This window comes from Canis lupus, chromosome 16, assembly GCF_011100685.1.
Source record: "Canis lupus familiaris isolate Mischka breed German Shepherd chromosome 16, alternate assembly UU_Cfam_GSD_1.0, whole genome shotgun sequence".
Classification (NCBI taxonomy): Eukaryota; Metazoa; Chordata; class Mammalia; order Carnivora; family Canidae; genus Canis; species Canis lupus.
Window position 1 is genome coordinate 47,077,224 of NC_049237.1, and position 16,237 is coordinate 47,093,460.

Genomic DNA, 16,237 nt, shown 5'->3' on the forward strand with positions numbered 1-16,237 from the left:
TCGAGCACTTCAGATCAGGTGTACCTCCCTCAGGGCCTTTGCAACTACTGTTCCCTTTGCCCAGACCATTCTTCCCCTAGATAGCCTCGTGACTTTCTTCCTCATCTCCTACAACTTTTTGCTTCAATTCCATTGCTCATTGAGGTTCTCTTTGAACACCATATTAACAACGACCAATTTCTACTCCCCACATTCCATAATCTTCTCTGCATCTTCTCCCATAGCATGGCAAAGGACAAAGAAAGAAATTCTGAAAGAACAGGGAGAAGGGGGAGGTGTCTCTTCCCTTATTTTCAATGGGGATGATTAAGCCTTTTGCTTTTAATTTGCATTTGCCCTCAGATGCCCCAGCATCTCGAACAATGCATATGGTGGGTACTCACTAAATATTTGTGGGATGAGTAAATGAATGATGGATCCTGGTGTGACTGTCGGAATGCTTAATCTATGATATCAAACCCCAGTTACAAATTGTGTTCCATGTAAACATAGTTCCAAGGGATGTGAATAGGCATTTTATTTTTACTTGTTTGACATTCATTCTGTGTCATTTTTTCCTTTATCCTCATTTAAAAGAAATTATTGTGACACACCTTAAATATGGCAAGAATAACCTTTTAAATGTATCCAATTCTGTGAGTTTTGACAAATGCACAGTTGTGTAGCCATCCCCCTAATCATGATGTAAAATGTTTCCCTAAGTCCCAAAACTTCCCTCTTGTCCCTTTCTGGTCAACCTTTACCCTATTCTCAGACTTTGGCAGCCACTTGCCAGCTTTCTACTCTTCCAAGTGTTGCCTATTCCAGGATGTCATATGAATGCATTATACAATATGTAGCCTTTTGAGTCTGGCTTCTTTCCCTGCATACAATGTACTTGACATTCAACCATATGGTTGCCTGTGTCAGTAGTTGATTCTTTTTTGTGGTGGAGCAGTATTCCATTGTATGAATGTATCAGTTTGTTTATCCATCCATTCATTGGCTGTATAGGGGAAGGAAAACACTTTTTCCTCTACCCTTCTAGGTTCAGTGGCTGGAGCCCTGCAAATGAACTGAGAAGAGACAAATTAAGCAGGGCGGGGTGGGGGCTGGGGTGTTATTTCACATGCATAAGAAGGGCCTCACAGAAATCAAAACCCTAAAGAGGTAGTCAGACCTCAAAGCTTATCTACCACTTTAGCCAAAGGGCAATAAATTTGTGGAGACATAGCAAGACAAAGCAAAGGGGGTTGAGCTTTTGGGGTGGTAAATTGTGGAAGGTAAATATATGGGGAAACTAATGGAAGATAAGGATTATTTAGCACAGCTTGTTTGTGTAGGTCCATTTTGGTGCCGAATCTCCGTCTTCTTTGTAGCCATAAAACTCCCCCAGGAGAGGGGATTTATGACAGTCCTCATTTCTCAGAAGTTTCTGTTTTTAATCAGATTGGGACAGTTCTGAGAAGGTTTCTTTCCTCTTCTGTTCATTCTAATTGCCTCCACCTCAAAATAATCCTAATACCAAAGTGGCATGTTTTGGGGTGTCATATTCTGGTCCCCTTCAAAGGGTTTGGGTTGTTAGCAGTTGTAAGTGATGATGAATAAAATGTTTTAAGCATTTGTGTCCTAATTTCATGTGAATATAAGTTTTCATTTCATTAGGTAAATACCTAGGAGTGAGGTTGCTGGGCCTAGTAAGCATCTATTACAGACTGAACGTGAGGACAGAGAGAGGCAACCATATGTAAGCCGGAAAGACAGTTCTCACCATAAAGCGACCATGCTGGCACCTTGATCTTGGACATGAAGACTCCAGAACTGTGAGAAAATCAATATCTGTTGTTTAACCCTCCCCCCCTCCCCCGCCCCAGTATGGTATTTTGTTATGGCAGCCCAAGCTAAGACAGTATGTACTTTATTTTTAAAACTGCCCAACTGTTTCCCAAAGTTGTGGTACCATTTTGCTCTCTGACCAGCAGTAGTACAAGAGTTCCATCTGTTCTGCATCCTCACTAATACTTAGCATCTCCAGGTTTGTTTGTTTTTTTTAGTTATTCTAATAGGGTGTTATGTTTTAAATTTTCACTTTCCTAATTACTAATGATGTTGCACATCTTTTCATGTTCAACAAGGCTTTAAACCAAGTTAAACAGATTTCTTTCTTTACTGCTGAACTACTCTGTCTTTGCTATAATAAAGCACACTGTGAATTGCCTAATGGGAAGAGAACTAGGACTGTGATTTTAACTTGACCATGGGACTCTTCTATGGTCTATAGTATTCCAGTGAGACTATTTTGGCAAATGCTGGCCTGTGTGGTCAAGTACATACTCTTCTGTAGAGCATTTAATCTATTCAGTCTTCCTTCCCTTTGGTTTCTATTCCTAACAGAAACACTTTTGGGGTATCAGTTATGCCACCTCCAAACCTTTGCTCATGCTATTCCACCTACTTGAAATGCCTTTCCCCTTCCCTTTTCTCCCTTAACTCCCCCAACTTTGCCCATCTGGCTCATGCCCACAGGGAGCTTTTCCAGCCCACAGTGATCTCTCTCAGACCTCCCCAAGAGGGGAGCCTGTGGCATTTGGGTTTCTGTACCTTCTCTCCTCTCTCACTGGTTGTCTTACCTGGCTCAGCAAATTGTCTACATCCAGCTCAATAGTCAGAGGAGTGGCTAGTCCTGGTAGATGGTGAGTCAAGACTGCTCAGTGCTCAAGTGTCCCAGGATGACTGTCAAGAGTGGTACAGCTCTTCTCCTACCTTTTAGCCTTTTCCGAGCACCTTAGCCTTGTGGCAATGTCAGATGGGATGGCACAAACTAGCATACAGCCAGAGATCATTTAGTAGGAACATGATGTGCCCAGTTCTGCAGAGATCACATCCTGTAGTTCTATGTCCTTTATCCTTCCAACAAACATAGATTGAGCATCTACTGTATAGCACGCACTACAGGAATTCTTGGGGGATACAGGTATGAATGGAACATGTTCCCTGACCCAAGGAACTTATCATCTTGATGGGAGCCAGGTATATAAATAAAACCTTCCAACAGACCCCTGGATATAAGCTATGATTCTTAGGTTATGCCACCGATGGTGATGGGAGTTGGGATATGAGATCCAACTGTCAGTCACAGATTTGTATTGCTCTGACTCTCACCCACACAAGTCTAGGAGTTTCTAGGGTTTTCTATATGGTTATGAAGGCATCTTGGCTGCCACAGTACAGCACAGGTCTTTCTCTGTCTGCCCATGCTCACTGTGGTCAGCTCCCCTGGACCCTATTCACATGCAGATGTGAATGCCCACCCAAGGCACCCTGCACTGCAGATACTGGCTGAAGGCACTATATATAAGTTCTCTCTCCATTCTGTGACAGGAGACACACCACCTGCTCTGGCCCACTGCCCAAGCCCCGTAATCATTTATTCTCTACTCAAACTTGCTTCACGGGTCACTTCACTTGAGCCTGAGTCCTCTTCATCCCAACTTGTACTTCATTCTGTTCATTATGTTCCAGAGTTATACTTTTTAAAGTACACCTCAAACTACAGTGGCATTTGGGCTGCCCTAGTGCATACAACATCTCTTTGAAAATTGGAAACATGCCCTTGCTTCCTCCAGGTAGACTCAGCCCCATGCAAGTGTGCATGCTTAGTAAGTGGAGGATGGGCTGGGTTGCAGCCCTAACTCACCCCCTTGGCTGGTTGTCCTTGGCAGAGCACAACTTAGCCAAGTATGATCCTGATGATATGGCCCCTAGCTGTATTATTGCAACACATGGGGTGTCTTCACAGTTGTTTGCTGGCCGTTCATTTGCTGTTTCCCAAAGTTTTGTCTGACTTGAACTCAGAGGTAGGTCTCTCAAGGCCTTCCGTCTTGGCCTGGTCACACTGCAATTGACCCTCCCAAGGATCACATCTCTTCTGGGCGCACCAGGCCTTTTCCAGAGAACACCCCTGCTACCAGCCTGAGGGAGAGGATACCACTCTGTTCTGTACTCTATCTACCAATTACATGGGCCTGGATTTTCATTAATTCCTCACAGCATGGCTGAGACAACACTGCAGCATGTAACAAGGTTTTACTCCAGGGTCTCCTGGGTAGCTCAGTCTGTTAAGTGTCTGACTCTTGATTTCAGCTCAGGTCATGATTTCAGGGTCGTGGTGGGATCAAGTCCCATGTTGAGCCGCATGTCCAGTTCCATGCTGGGCATGGAGCATGCTTAGGATTCTCTCCCTTTCCCTCTGCTCCTCTCTCTCTCTCTCTCTCTTAAAAACAAACAAAACAAAACGAAACACACAAGGTTTTACTTGAGGTTCAAAGATAAAGGAAGGAACATAAAACCACATACATGTAAATATATGTGTTTCCTCCCCTACCTCCAGAGTTTTAGAGATAGATAGATGATAGAGAAAATGATATAGATATCGATTTCTCAGGAATGAATTTACAAATATTGTATAAACTAGTATCTGCCCTGGGGCTTCTTACCAGACCATTATCCTGCTGTCTTCATGGTTTACTTGCATGTGACAAGGGGCAGCTCATCCCTATTGCCAGAAATACCCGGGGCACTTCCATCGTTTGACTCAGCACCAAACTGAACCATTGCTTCAGAGACAAAGAAGTTGTATTCCTTCATCTCAATCCTAGGCCCTTATTTCTTGCCCCAGAATTTATCTTTTGCCAGGATGATTGTCAGTTGGAATGTTACACCCTTTAGGAGTAAGGGGTGCACCTCCATCTGCAAGAAGGTGGTCTGGCTACAGTAAGATAACCACACGAAGAAGTGACATCAGTATGTTTTTCAAAGTTTGGTTTAAAAACGTCCAGGGGTATAAGTTCAGCCAGGGCTTTACTCACAGAGACATCAGTGAAACAAGGCTTAAATTATTAATGTGCTGCCACTATAGTCTCTCTTGACAGACGCCAAGAAGACTGAGCTACAAGAGAGTCACTGGGCAAATCTTCAGACAGAGCTAATGTAGCTCCCATAGGTGCTAAATGGGAAATTATGGGCAAAGTCTTAGAGCTCGAAAGAAGTGACTTTTGGCTTGATGAAATTATGTCTTACATCACATAGTGGATGGATGGTAGATTTTGAGGGACTTTGGCAAGTGAACAATGTGGATTAAGAAAGGCCTATGTGTTTTTTTTTTAAAAATAAGCAATCTCTGAATACATAGAAAAATACCCCCCCCCTTTTTTTTTCTACTCTCAATGATTCCTAGGATTCTTCAGTGAAATAGGAACTTCAAAATGATGCCTAGGTCCTATGGTTTTTCAGATGAGTCATTCATTGTACAATCATGCTAGGAAACTTCAAGTCTATTATTCAGAGCAGTTAAAAGAGCCTGTCCTTGGAAGCGAAGATGTGGGTCTGAATCTGGACTTAGCCGCTTACTACCTCTATGTTCTTGGTGATAAAGGTAATTCTTATATCGGGACCTGCAAAATGAAGGCCTCCCCAGTGGCCTGGCCCAACGTGCAAATCAAATCCTAAGTCAGCCACGCTTTAAGGGAAATGTGTCACAGTCAAAGAAACCTAGCATACCCCAGTTACAACCCTCCACCTCGACTTTAGCTTACATTAGCCTAGAAAATAGGAACTTTTTGCCTTGGAAGGAAGTCCCTGACCTCCTAGCCAATCATGTTCTGTTTCTGAGTTACTTTCTTACGCTCTAAACAATCTGCTCTTGCCCAAATTCCTTCAGGAAGAGTGTTTTACTCTCCCAATCTGTGGATTGTTTTCCCTTGAATAATGGACATCAAACTTGTTATTGTTTTATTTTTGTCATTTGATGTTGGGAAAATCATTTAACTTCTCCAGATTTTAGTTTCCTTGTCTGTAGCATGGACATGAGAATTATTTTGTCCACAAACTCACAGGGTATTGTCAACATTAAACATTAAATAAGATACTATGTGTAGGACCTGACAAATCGTAAATGCTCAATAAGTGGTTACATCTTATGAACTCATTTGTACTATTAGTTCCTAAAGCTTCAGCTACAAATAAAAACATGTATGTACTTTTACATGTAAGAGTTTTCATTTGAAGCAATGAAGCAATTCTTGGGAGTTCATGACCTTGATCTATTTATTTATTGTATATGAAGGGATGCGTGGAAGGGGTCCTTCACATAACTATCCCAGGGCTGTCCCCATAAGCCATTACCAATCTTAAGTGGGGTAGTATTGGGGTTCACTATGAAGTGCCAAGATCATTCCATCACACATTTTGAAGTTACTTTCATCAACAAATGCTGGCTTTGGGATTTTCCTCATAAAGGCTAATTCTAGTCTTCCTTGGAATTCTTAAATAGTTCAGCATACATTTGAGGTCTGGTATAAGCAAGGAAAACATTTACTTAGGAAGAAATAAAACTCCTTAAGTGCCTACACCTTTGCAAAACTCAGCCATTGCTCTCAGCACTTTTTCCCCCAGCATTTTGGGGGCCAATCCATCTAGTCAAATGCTACACAAAAGACTTTTTTCTGGAAACAACTTCCAGCAGGGGATTAGCACCAGTTCTGAGATTCCATTTGTCTTGTTTACATTCCTTGTGCAATTTCAGAACACTGTGTTCCCTTTCTTGTAATTGCACAACAAAAGCACTGCCACACAGCACTGGAAAGTCTTTCCACTCCACGCCAGGATTTCCTTCTGGCAGGTATTCTTCACAGACAGCTCTGGGACCTCCAGGCAGGCTGGTTCAAGGAAAGGGACAGTCAGATAGACCTGGGCTGGAGTTCACTGCTGTCCTTTGTGATGAACTTACTTAATCTGACTGGGGTTTTTTTCTTCTGTAAGATGGAAATAATAATATTACAGTCTTTGTGGGATCATTGTGAAGATTGAATAGGACAATGTGTGTAAATCATTCAGCACAGTGCCTGGCAATCTTAAGTACTCCAATAAATGAAGTCATTATTTTAATTATGGCGCGAAGGGAGTGTGCAGAGTTCTTTTCTTTCTTGTGATCCCCAACACCAAAATGCTCTGCCTTTGCTTAAAGTCTCCAAAGAAACACACAAAGTGTTCCATCAGAGAAGGTGCTAAGTGATATGGATTCTTGGCTTCAGTAACTATCTTTTAAAGTATTCCATGGCTTGGCAAAAAGGCTGTCTGGGTGACCACTTGGTCGCTCTTTGAATCAGTGCTGCTTTTGTAACATCTCTAGAGACAGAGGAGGGACACCTGTTAATGGTGAAGAAGCAGATGAGGAGAAGTGGGTCTTGTAATGATGACATTGAGAATCACACAATGATCCAAAGCAGCTGCTGTGTCTCTGTGGCTCACCCTTTGTGTGGTTGAAAAGGAGTGGGTGTGGCCGCAGATCATATGCTATTGTTGTACAGTTTTGTACAATGAACACTCACTTTGCAATGAATCCATTGTCATCAAACTTCCTGTATGCGGGGGTTACTCTATAGGTGAAGGCCCCAGGCTGGCCCCGAGCAGTCTGAGAGGCCTTCTGTGGGTGAGTCTTGCCCAGGAAGGATGAACGGATTGGTGTTTGCCTTGTGTGTGCTAAGCATTGCTCTTGGAAGAGGGCGATAAGTACCTCATGGTGTGAGAGCGGGGAGCTGCTGGTACTCATCGTATAGCGTGGCGGAAGGAGACTGCATTTTAGAGTTCTGAAGTTCTAGACTTGAATTTCAGCTCAGCCACTCATCATTTACTTTGAACAACCTACTTAAGCTTGCTGAGGTATCTCATTTTAAAACAAAACCAATAACGTCACTTTACAGAACAGTTACTAGTATAGATAAAAGGCTGCACTGTACTTCGTACAGTGCCTAGTATAATGGGATAATAATAAATGGTGGTTTACATTGCCATTACTTAAAAATAATCTAGATCTACATAGGAGGGTGTTGGGCCCACAGAGCGGGCCAATTTCTTATGCAAATGAACAGGTTTTTGCACAGGCCTGTTTGCCCTGGGCATTATATCATTAGTAGCTGCTCACAGAAGAACAAAAGCGGCTAGTATTTATTACTAAGTGAGATCCTGGCCAGAGCCTAGCCCCGTAGCAAATCTTGATGCCTGGTGCTGGCTTCCCAAAGTTGGCCTGTAGGCACCAACCATGCCAACGTGTCCGTCTGTCAATGAGGACAGAAGGAACACTCCCCTCTTTCATAAAGTCCTCGCACATATGGGAGAACCCAGAGGAAAGAACACTGGAAACATGAAACACCATTGTGCTAGGATGCAAGCTGGGCCAGCACACAACCTCCTTCATTTGTGCCATGTCATCATGGGAGGGACCATATCCCAGCTCCATAGCACTGCTGCAAACTAAATATAATGCAGACAAAGACAGCAAAGCCTGGATCTGGTGAGACTGGGCTCAATCTGACCTCCATGGCACTATCCCATAGGTCTGGTGATGGAGAGCATCTATAGTGTCATCGAGATGTGTGGCAGAGGGTTGGTTGTCCACCAAAGAACTCTGCTCCCTTCTGTGTTGCTGGGAAGTGGATGCTCAGCCAGGGTAACATTGCTCAGGAACATTTGCATCCAATTTGGGCCATGTGACGAGTTCTGGCTGTTAGAATGTGGGCAAAAGTGATGTAAACACTTTCAGGCTTGGCCTATAAAAATATGCTTCTTTGCTCTCCGTATCCTGCAGGTTGGTTGGATGTCAGTGACGTGGGCAGCATTGTGAGCCATGTGTTGAGGAGTCTCATGCAATTGCTCTTTCAGCTGGAGTCCCCACAGGACTGTGCCGAGTGGAGGTTTGTGTCAACTGGATGCTACATGAATGAGAAATAAATTTCATAAATAAAATTTTATATTTTATACAAATCAATACTACAATTTTGCCACTGAGTTTTGGAGGGTTTACATGTTATAGCAGCCATCACCATCTTAACTAATACAAGATGATTTGTAGGTTTGTTTTTTTTTTTTAAGATTTATTTGAGAGAGAGAGAGAGAGTGAGCACGGGTAGTGGGGGCAGTAGGAGAGGGAGGGAGGGTCTTAAACAGATTCCACACTGGGCACGGAGCCAGATGCAAGGCTTGATCCCATGACCCTGAGACCATGACTTGAGCTGAAACCAAGAGTCAGACATTTAACTGACTATGCCACCCAGGTACCCCAATGAGATGATCCATAATTGACTTTTTCCCAGAATGTATGCTGGAGATTTGTCTATTTAGAGATCGGATAATTGAGGGTGTTCGGTATGTGATCACACTAGGAAGGACCTATGCACCAACACTCAGTTCATGTGTACACATTTTAGGATAAGAAGAAGGAAGCCAGTGGCAGCCTGGGTGGCTCAGCGGTTTAGCGCTGCCTTCAGCCCAGGGCCTGATCCTGGAGACCTGGGATCGAGTCCCACGTTGGGCTCCCTGCATGGAGTCTGCTTCTCCCTCTGCCTGTGTCTCTGCCTCTCTCTCTGTGTCTCTCATGGATAAATAAATAGAGTCTTAAAAAAGAAAAAGAAATTTCACTTCTATTAAGAAAAAAAAAAAAGGAAGCCTGATATTTAAAATGTAAGTGTAGAGCCTTGAATGTTGAGTAGATTTCGAATGTATAATAAACCACAGCTAAAATGGCAGGAAACACCTCCTTACTACAGGTTTCAAAAAGTTCTTCCTTGGAATTTCTTTACCCAAATGAACAGTTTTGGAGTGTCCTGCTCAGTGATTATTGTTTGGTTGATTAATTTAATTGGGGGAATAACATCCAAGAACTTTATATTCTCATCCTGGTCTGTGCAAAATTATTCAGCTGTCTTAAGCAAAGAAAAACTAGTAGTCCAAGTAATAATTTCTTGGATTCCTTAATGTCTTAATAATATTGATTGACGACTACTTAACTGTCAAGACAACATTACAAAGCCTACCGAGTTATTTTCTTCCTTTCACTCCTTCCCAGGATAAGGACAGGGCCCCCTGTGAGGACAGCTAGCTCACTTTCACTTCAGTGAGTTCTCTGGGGATTCTTCTCCTCTCCTTTATGAGCCTGTCACATAGACTCCTTGGACTGGGAAGTTTGCCCAGGTCCTCACATGTCAGCCACATAGGGCAAAACTCACTAGAAGTGTGCACTTCCCTTTTCTTCCCAGCAACAATGACTTTGTCCAATCCCCAGGAAGTCCTGTGCACTGTCAGCTGTGCGTGTGTGTGTGTGTGTGTGTGTGTGTCACCCATAACGTGGCATAAAAAAGACATAAGAAGCAACAGGAAGGACTTTTCTTAGGACTGCCTGGAAATTCCTAACCTTTCTGAGATGCTTTCTTTGCTGCTTTCCTCCTGCAGGAGCCATCCTGCCTCAGCAGGGTGGTAGTTTTCCCTAGACAAGGGGGCAGTTCACCTCAGGGGAGGAAGCAGGGAGGAGTGGTGCCTGTTTTCACCAGACTTTGGGCACCCAAATTCTGCTCACTTTTCTCCTCTAGAAAAATGATATACTTCCCCCAAATATTTTTTCTTGCTTCAAGTAAAATAAGTGTCTTAGAATTGATCCTCATCATGCTTTTCTCTCATCTTGCACTGGCCTGAGGCTCTGGAGAAGCCGCTGACTGTCCTCCACCCTTTCCTGGGTGTTGGTTTACCTGATAACATAATGGCTATACTAATAACTTCTGACTGAAGAACACTCCAAAACAGTAAATTCAGTGAAAATACATAGACAGCTCATACCTGGTAGCCCAGTTACTGTTGCTACATGAAAAGTTACCCTCAAAGTTTAGTGGTTTGAAACAATTTTCTTATTATGGTCATGGATTCTGGGGCTTTGGAATTGAAACAGCAGGAATGACTGTTCTATAAGATCTGGAGCCCAGACAGCTGGGAGTGACGCAAAACTGGGGCATAAATTCATCTAAAGACTCCTCCAGTCTCATATCTGGTGTCTGATTTGGGAGCATTTAAAGACGAGCACTGTTGACTAAGCATCCATCCAGGAGCTCTCCATGGGGAGCGGTTTACACATAGCATAGTGGCTTCAGGTGACCGGGACGTCTAACCTGGAAGCTCAGGGCTCAAAGTAAAAGTGCTTCAGCAGCAAGACAAAGGCTCAGTGAATGGCCTAGGTGACCTGGAAGTCATGCAGCACCATTTCCACTGCATTCTATTGGTTGCAATCAAGCCACAACCCTGCCCAGATTCAAAGGAAAGAGAATTAGACTCTACATCCTGACAGGTTAGTAACACGGTTCTGGAAGTGCCTGGATAGAAGATGTGATCTTTTCATCTTTGGAAAATACAACCAGCCACAGTGGATTCTGGTTTTAGAGGTTGTGTGGGGATTTGCATTGCAGAATTGGAAGCCACGTGTGATCGGTGCTCTGTACTTTGTAAACACAGCGCTCTAGGGGTCCAGGAGGGGAAGAATCTTTACTCACAGAGATCAATCTGGTTGCATTCTAGCTAAACCTGGAAAGATAGGGCAGACAAGAGGGGATACCAAGCAGGGGAGACAGCACTTTTAAGTATAGGGAGGTGGGATAAAGAAGATGTGGTATACACGATGGAATATTACTCGGCCATCAAAAAGAGTGAAATCTTGCCATTTGCAATGGCACAGATGGAACTAGAAGGTATTATGCTAAGTGAAATAAGGCAGAGAAAGACAAAAATCATGATTTCACTCATATGTGGAATTTAAGAAACAAAACAGATGAACATGGGGAAGGGAAGGAAAAATAAAATAAGGTGAAATCAGAGAGGAAGACAAACCATAAGAGACTCTTAAATCTAGGGAACAAACTGAAGGTCACTAGACGGGAGAGTGGTGGGGGCATGAGGTCACGGGGTAATGGACATTAATGGCGCGTAATAAGATGAGCACTGGGTGTTACATACAACTGATGAATCACTACCTCTGAAATGAGTAATACACTGTGTTAATTAATGATTTTATATAAAAATAAATAAATAAATAAATACCGAGAGGTGGGAAGTACAGGGAAAGGTGACTACATCATGGGACTGTGGTATTAGAGAGCGGTTCTAGGGCAGATGGAGACAAACTTGAAGTGTCGATGGAACCCGGATTCATCTGAGCATTTGACTGACAAAGCAAAAGACCAGGGAAGCAGCTTATCCCAGTTTCTCCTGCCCCGCCTCCCTCCAAGAGTCTCTACATTTTAACCTGTTACTTGTCTGGCTTTAAATAAAGTGTGACTCCCTTGCTCTTTGGATATATTTAGGCATAAACATACTTTTGATATCTTTTGGGTTCTCATTTTTATACCGTCATGTCTTTGCACACTTTACCTTGGCCCCTCCCTACCGCTTTGGTTTTCCCCAAGACCTTAGTCAGCATATGGAGAGAATGGACCTACTTTGACTCTTTCTCCCTGGTCATCTGTTCCATTGATTCCAGCTCTCTCCTTGGTCTATAAAACTGTGCTTGATTCTGTATCGCATTTATTTCTATGTTTAGTTATACGTGTTATTCATGTTTTCAAAAGCCTGGATACTGACCAATGGTCTTGAATATTTTGCAAGGCAAATTTATTGAAAATGGGGCAATCATTAATTATTTTTGTATCCTATCTAGCAAGAAGGTAAGATACCATGGTTGGCTCAACACAACCCATACCTGGAAGCACACCTGGGTGTTATTCAAATCAAGAGGCAGGAAGGAGGGGCGCCTGGGTGTTAAGTGTCTGCCTTTGGATCAGGTCATGATCCTGAAGTCCTGAGATCAAGCCCCACATCAGATTCCCTGCTCAGTGGAGAGCCTGCTTCTCCCTCTTCCCCCTGCTCCTGTTCTCTAGATATCTCTCTTTCAAATAAATAAATAAATAAATAAATAAATAAATAAATAATCAATCAATCTTTAAAAAAAGAGTCAGGAAGGAAAATTAATTTTTAAATATCCTTTTGGGGTGCCTAGGTGTTCAGGGAGTTGAGTGTCTGCTTTTGGCTCAGGTCATGATCCTAGGGTCCTGGGTCGAGCCCTGCATAGGGCTTCCTGCCCAGCAGAGAGTCTGCTTCTCTCTCTCCCTTTGCCCCTCCCCATGTCTGTGCTTTCTCTGTCAAATAAATGAATAAATAAAAATCTTTGGGAGGAAAAAAAAACTCTGACTCTCTGAATTGGGCAATTGTTGTGGGAAATAAAAAGACAAAGCAGAAGTCCCTCCCTTCAATAAAGCATGAACACATACAAGGGTAAATAACAGAGTCGTAGTGGAAAAATGTCCCCCTAAAATGTCCACACCCTAATCCTTGGGAACTGTGAATATGTTACTTTACATGACAAAAGGGACTTTACAGATATGATTAAATCAAAGCTCTGTGATGGGAAGTTATCCTGGATTATCCAGCTGGGCCCAATGTAATCACATGGGTCCTTTAAGTGAAAGAGGCAAGAAAGTCAGTTATGCAACATGAGAATGACTTGACTGGCCCATGTTGGCTATGGACCAAGAAATGAAAACAGGCTCCAGAAGCAGGAAAAGGCAGAATGGAACGGAGCTCTACCTAACCTTGATTTTAATTCATTAAGACCCATTTTAGACTTCTCATCTTCAGACCATGAGTTATTTGTGGGACCCCTGGGTGGATCAGTGGTTGAGCATCTTCTTTGGCTCAGGGCATGATCCGGGGGTCCTGAGATCTCATCCCTCATCTGGCTCCCCGCAGGAAGTCTGCTCCTCCTTCTGCCTGTGTCTCTGCCTCTCTACCTTTCTCTCTCTCTCTGTGTCTCTTGAATAATTAAACAAAAGCTTAAAAAATATATTTGTGTTGTTTTTAAACCACTAAGCTTGTGGTAATTTGTTACAGCAGCAATAGAAAACTAATACAAACAGCAAAGTTAAATGAAACAAGAATCCAGAAAATGGTGTCATGGGTCAATAGCCCATGACAAACTGTCAAGTATTGGGAATTCTACTCGAATGCCATATATACATTCTCCCTTCCTCCCAAAAAAACCCCTTACATCTGCAAAATCAAGCATGAATAATAACTAGGCTTATGGGAAAAGTATGGTTGGGGAAAATGATTCAAAGCTTATGGGATTTATAACCAGAGCACTAATAAAAACAATAACGATGCTAATAAAAGTATTAGTAGAGTTCATCTCCACTGGCATGGCATCAGCCAGTCCATCCCAGGTTTGTGCTTTCTTCTTGAGAATGGAATGTCCATAGGGCAGTTTTTTCTGATAGTGGCCTGTTTCATTAAAATTAACAGTACAATCTTGAGATAGCCTGGTTGGTTGATCATTTCTTTATAGGCACTGGGGGAAATGTCTTTGCAAGTCCTTCATCTTCACTTACGACTTCCCCAGCCATACTGGAAAGTCTAATTTCTCGAAGTTATGAAACCAGCTCCTATGTGCACCAATGGGACATACTTCTGCATGATATTCAGATTTTCTTCAAGTTTTCATTTAGGGCTAACACTTTCTATTGAACTCTGAAACCCTTGCTGATCATTGCTTCCAAATATTAGTCTGCTTGGAAAAACCGTGCAAAAGCAGACTGTAGTTGGTAGAAGCAATGAGTGCTAGGAATTCAAATAACGGTGGCAGTGGTGGAGCCTCGAGAACGAGGAAGAGTGTGGAGGGTACAGATTAACTTCCAGGTGGAGCCAAGAATGATGGCGGCACCATCCAACAAGGTGTCTCCCTGGTGAGCTGTGTTTGGCTCGGCTACTGCTGGCTGGCGCAGTCCTGACGGCCAGAGCCAGCAGACCTCCCACACCCATGGCTGCTTCTCACGGAATTGGAGCGCAGGCATCTAGAAGCTCCTCTCAAGGGCAGCCTGGGTGGCTCAGTGTTTTAGTGCCGCCTTTAGCCCAGGGTGTCATCCTAGAGACCCAGGATTGAGTCCCACGTCGGGCTCCTTGCATGGAGCCTGCTTCTCCCTCTGCCTGTGTCTCTGCCTCTCTCTGTCTCTGTCTGTGTGTGTGTCTCTCTCTCTCTCTTTGGGTCTCTCATGAATAAATAAATAAAATATTAAAAAAAAAACAAACTCCTTTCAAGTAGGCAGTGCCACCTCCATGCTCATACTTACATTTACTTTGACTTCCTCATGCACCTTTCACGCTGCCTCGCCCCTGTAATTCCCCCTTCAAATCAGCCTCCTGTGATTGTGTGGCACTGGAACTCTTGGAGGAAATAAAAATGCAGAAGAGCAGGCTCTAGACACACATGCTTTCCCACCTTTTCAGCCAAGGTCCTTCAAATGACTTCAAGGCCTCTGCCTCTTGCAGAATATTGAGAGAAAAAGCCTCACTCACAAAGCAACTGAAGAATAAGGGGGTGGCCTTCAAACGCCTACCCCACTGGCAGCTATTAGGACCTCCTGTATACTAATGAGTACAATGAATCCATACCCACGTGTGTTCCTTATCGTCCATGACCTGTGGGGTCAGTTCCCAAGCCCTGACCTCCTCCCCCTGCCCACACCCCTCTCAGTGACTCCTTCCTCCCTTTGCCCTTCAAATACATCCTCTAAATTGGAAGCTGATGCTTGATCTAGGAAAGAGCTAGGAGTGTTCCAGATGTACCTGCAGAGCCCCCTGTGTGGCCACCAGGTCCCCCCTCAGGGTACACCCTAGAAGAGACCTTGGTGTTGGGCTGCTGTCCTTGCCAGTTGCTACATGGGTCCTCTTGGCGCTCCTGGACTCGGGGTTGGCCTTGGCCTCTGTTCCCAAAGAGCATGGGTTCATCAGGGCTTTTCCAGAATCTCTCCTGACTGTTTGCCTGCTGTTGCCCAGAAGTAACTCGGTGATCACTCCATGCCTGGGCTGCGGAACATGCCCTGTCAGAGGAGAAATAAATCCTTAAGAGCGTTCAAAGGAGAGCCCCAAGGACAGAGACAGAGGCCACACTACCTGGAAAAGAAGGCAGGGGACTCAGTAAATGTGACTCTTCCACAGGGGCCAGGAACCCTCTGTCTTCCTGCATGACCAGCAAGCCAGAGTCAGCACTCCCTGAACTTTTGCTGAGAGGGCAGTGCTAAGAGGGAGACATAAAGGAAATGGAAGCTGGCACTCGCTCTGTCGCGATCACAAGGTTTAGAAAGAGGCTGGAGGGACGCCTGGAGTGGCTCAGCAGTTGAGCGTCTGCCTTTGGCTCAGGGCATGATCCTAGGGACCCGGGATCGAGTCCCACATCGGTTCCCCGCAGGGAGCCTGCTTCTCCCTCTGCCTGTGTCTCTGCCTCACTCTCTCTGCCTCTCATGAATAAATAAATAAAATCTAGAAAGAAAGAAAGAAAGAAAGAAAGAAAGAAAGAAAGAAAAGAAAGAAAGAAGAAAGAAAGAAAGAAAAAGAA

The 16,237-nt window shown here is 43.8% G+C and overlaps 2 long non-coding RNA genes across 3 annotated transcripts in view; one reads left to right on the top strand and one right to left on the bottom strand.

Annotated features, from left to right (window-relative positions):
* Positions 1 to 8,755, top strand: part of LOC111090345 — a 21,177-nt gene extending 12,422 nt beyond the window's left edge. For both annotated transcript variants that reach the window (XR_005371649.1, XR_005371648.1), the window contains 3 exons: positions 1,645 to 1,802; positions 5,272 to 5,413; positions 8,624 to 8,755. This is a non-coding gene — a long non-coding RNA (uncharacterized LOC111090345). The remainder of the gene's footprint in view (positions 1 to 1,644; positions 1,803 to 5,271; positions 5,414 to 8,623) is intronic.
* Positions 5,757 to 16,237, bottom strand: part of LOC102155845 — a 24,505-nt gene continuing 14,024 nt past the window's right edge. The window contains exons 2-4 of the long non-coding RNA XR_005371650.1: positions 15,469 to 15,722; positions 14,973 to 15,066; positions 5,757 to 8,747 (exon numbers count right to left, since the gene is read on the bottom strand). This is a non-coding gene — a long non-coding RNA (uncharacterized LOC102155845). The remainder of the gene's footprint in view (positions 8,748 to 14,972; positions 15,067 to 15,468; positions 15,723 to 16,237) is intronic.